Genomic DNA, 4,392 nt, shown 5'->3' on the forward strand with positions numbered 1-4,392 from the left:
GTAAGTTTGTTTTTTTTTGTTTAATGGAGGGACTTTTTTATTTTGGGTACTGGGAATGAACTCAGGACCTTGTACTTCCCAGGCAGGTGCTTGTGCCACTGAGCTATATCCCCTTGCCCCCTATCTTGCTATGCAGTCCAGACTGGCCTTGAACTCACTGTGTAGCCCAGATTGGCTTCGAACTTACAGTGACCCTCCTGCCTCAGCTTCCCAAGTGCTGTGATTATAGGCATGTGCCACCATGCCCTGCAAGAGTTTAAGAAATATTATTGAAATGGGAACAAACTAGTTTCTGTAGGGCTATTTATTTTTTGGTAGGTTGAAATTGGAGCTGTATAATTTATTGTTCACGTAAATGACCTTAAAACTTTTTAACAAAAATTTTGGATAAATTGACAACTTTGGTAATTTAATAGGATGGTTGGCTTAGGTAGAAGGGAGAAGTGAATAGATTGATGGCATGAGCTGGGAGTCAGGGCTGTGGCTTCTGTCTTTAATTGATGACTTTTAATGCCAGCCAGTGTGATGCATACCTATAAGCCCAGCACTTTGGAGGCTAAAGCAGAAGGATCATGTGTTCCAGACCAGCCTGGACTACACAGACACTATATCAAAAAAACAACAACAACAACAAAAAAAATGATTGAGAGTATAGCTAAGAGTGATGGCCCGGAGTTCAACCCCCCCAGTTGAACCACTAAAAGAAAAAAAAAAAAAAAAAATTGGAAAACCCAACAGACTTGTAGTGAATTACTGTACTGCTTGGGAACCTTTTTTTTTTTTAGAACACAGGACATTGTACATGCTAGACAAGTGCTTTGCTACTGAACTTCCCAGCCCCTAGAATCTTACTTTTGTTTTTGATACTAGGAATTGAACTCAGGTCCTTGCACTTGATGGGCAGGTTCTGTATGCCGCTGAGCTATATTCCCAGCCCTACTTTTCTTACCTACTTAAAGGAACTTATTTTTGTATGTTGAAACGTATTAAACAGATAAGAAATATATAATAAATACTTGAATTGTATTAGTGTTTTCCAACGTGAGATGCAACATTATTCAGAGTGGTCCCAGGGGCTGTTTGACGTGGATTCAAAGCAAGGATTAGTGAGCTTAGTTCTGCATCTGCTTACAGCCTTTGAGCCAGAGTAGTGACTGAGCTACTCTGGCTCAATAAAAATTTGCTCTAATAAAAATTTGCTGCTCAGAAAAGGGAGATGGGTATCACTGAGTTCTTTTTTTTTTTTTTCCCCATTTTGAGGCAGGGTCTCACTGTGTAGCTCAGGCTGGCCTCGAACTTGTAAGAATCCTCTTGCCTCAGCCTCTCTACAGACTTAAGGCAGTCAAGCTAATCATTATTTCATGATTCTGTGAGGTTTGTGAGGGTTGGACATAGTCTTTTTTTTTTTTTTTTTTTTTTTTTTTTGAGACAGGGTTTTGCTCTGCAGTTCAGGCTGCCCTGAGCTCACGTTGTAGCCCAGGCTGGTCTCAAACTCTCAACAATCCTCCTGCCTCAGTCCCTTGAGTGCTGGGATTACAGGTGTGTGTCACCATGCCTGGCTGGATATAGTCTTGAATGTTAAAATTTTTTATATTGGTGTTTTAAATCCACAAAGTGATTATAAAGAGAAACTCATTCTTGCTGAAATGAAACTCAGGCATCCAGTTAATCACATGATTCCCTCAACAACTTATCCTGATGTTTGGGTGATACACAAGTAGTCCTACCGAAGGCTAAAGAAGAAACAAAGCAGATCTTCATAGCCTATATAACTTACAAATTGTGGTATATATAGATGTTGAATAAAGAAAATAATTTTATGCAGATTAGTGAAAGGTTTGAGCCAAACCTTTCTGTTTCTTTTTTTCTTTCTTTAGAATTAGGGGATAATCAGAGCAACTGCTGGTTATGTATTTTTATTTCCCTGCATGGAATTAATTTTTTCTTTTTTTGAGATAAAGTATCTGTAGTTCAGGCTGGCCCTGAATTTACTATGTAGCCTAGGCTGGCCTCATGCTCACTGTGATCCTCCTGCCTCAGCCTCCTGAGTGCTGGGATTAGAGGTATGTAGTGCACTATACCTGGAGAAAGGCTTACACTTTTTTTTTTTTTTTTTTTTTTTCCGGAACCGGGGATTGAACTCAGGCCCTTGCACTTGCCAGGAAAGCGCTTATTCTTCTGAACCATCTCCTTGGCCCCAGGCTTACACTTTTTATTTTGGCATATGCTGTGTTCAAGAATAGATTTCGGAAAAAAATAAAAAAAAACTAAAAAAAAAAAAAAAGAATAGATTTCTGGCTATTTGTGTTTGGCTGGTAGAAATTTTTCTGGAAGCCTTGGCTTACCTTTAAATAATTTCTATCTAAAATGAAATTTTGGGGCTGGGGAGATGGCTCAGTAGAATAAGCACTTACCTGGCAAGCACAGGGTCCTGAGTTCCATCCCCAGTACTGCAAAATAATAAATAAATAAATAAATAAATGAAAATTTGGGCCGGGACTGCTAAATAAATAAATGAAATTTTGGGCCGGGGAGATAACTTGGTGGTCTAAGTGCAAAGACCTTGGTTCGATCCCCAGTACTGCATGCTGTGCCAGCCACCAACACCAGGCAGGGTGGCACATGCCTGTAATCCTAGCACACGGAAGGCTGAGACAGGAAGTTCACTATGAGTCTGAGCTACATTGCGAGACGTTGTACCAAATAAATAAGTAAAAGATTAAAAAAATTTCATCTGTTTCCTTAGTCCTTTCTAGGGAATTTTAGCGTTACTATTGGTGTATGGAATGACGTTATTGTCTCACTTAAACCATCTTCATTTTTTCTGTTAAGTTTTATTGATATTTTACCTGACTGGAATATTTGGTGGTAATATCTTATATTCCCAATCATTGGCAGCTAAGGACTCACCCATGCCCCTCTACCCCACTATTTAACTATACATGTAGGTGCACACTTGGGGCACTAACACATACACATGTATATGTAATTGTTACAAATACCTCTTTTAAGGTTTCTCAAGCACTGAAAATGTAGACTAGGAAGTGCTCTTTAACTTGCTTTTGGTTCTTCATCTTATGTTTATGTGGTCTTTTATTTTTTTTCATGTGGTCTTTAATATATTTTGTTTTAGTTCGAAAGTTTTAATGGTCTGCTATGCCTAGAATATTCATGTCAACAGGTTATTCTGAATGGCCCTGTAAAATAAAAAATGGACATTTGTTTTCTCAATTTTTTCCTGCTTAAAAGAAAATGATTGCCAAAATGACAAAAGTGGAATTTTTCATAACATTTGTGACACAGTCATGATACAGTACTGCTTTTACTTTCTGTACCATTTATAATTTCTTGTTTAAACCCTTTTTCAAATTTTGGTTCTTTGGAGACAGGCTCTTGCTGTGTTCTCGGTTGGCTTTGAACTTACTGTAGAGTCCAGGCTGGCCTCAAACTGCTGCTGATCCTTCTGCTTCAGCTTCCTAGCAGGATGGGTTACAGGTTTATTTATGCCTGCCTTGTTAAGACATTTTTGACTTGACTTTTTTACAGTTCTACAATACTATAATGAAGTTAATTATGCATAGTCCTAAGAGTGGAGTTATTGGGATCAATAGTGTATAATATAGTCACAGAAACATATTTTCAGGCTGTTTTAAGCATTCTATATGAAGACTAGTACCAGTAGAATACTATTTTATAGCATCTTAAATAGTTATAATTTACTGGTTCAGATCTTTTTTTATTTTATTTTATTTTATTTTTTTAGTACAGGATCTACAGGGTCTCACTACGTGGATTGGACTCATAGTGATTCTCCTGTTCTCAGCCTCCCAAGTGCTGGGATTACAGGCCTGCACCACAGTGCCACCACCATGCCCACTCTCAGTCTCCATTTTAGCATGCCCCAGGGGCAGGGCAGGGCAGGGCCAGGCCAGCACAGCATGCCAGGAATCAACCCTGGCCGATGTGCTCTGCCTAAGCAGGTGCTTTAGTCCACGGAGCTATCTGGCCAGCCCTAGGTTTAAATCTTTAAAATAAGCTTAGGGTCAGGGATGGTGGTACAAGCCTGTAATCCCAGAATTTAGTAGGCAGAGGCAGGAGGATTGCCACAAGTTCAAGGCCTGCCTTAACTACACAACGACCTCACTCAAAATTAACTGAGTTATAGCTCAGTTTGAAGAACCCAGGTTCAGTATTCAGTCTCAGTACCAATAAGTGGTTAGGTTAAAAAAAAAATGATGGAGGGCTAACCAAATAGCTCAGTGGACTAAAGCTCGGGATTTGATCCCCAGCGTGTCATGCTGGCCCTACCCCGGGGAGCACTGAGATGGAAATTAAGAGTGGGCGTGGTGGTGTGCACCAATAATCCCAGTGCTTGGGAGGCTGAAAACAGGA

This window comes from Octodon degus, unplaced genomic scaffold, assembly GCF_000260255.1.
Source record: "Octodon degus isolate 3935 unplaced genomic scaffold, OctDeg1.0 scaffold00076, whole genome shotgun sequence".
NCBI classification, from domain to species: Eukaryota; Metazoa; Chordata; class Mammalia; order Rodentia; family Octodontidae; genus Octodon; species Octodon degus.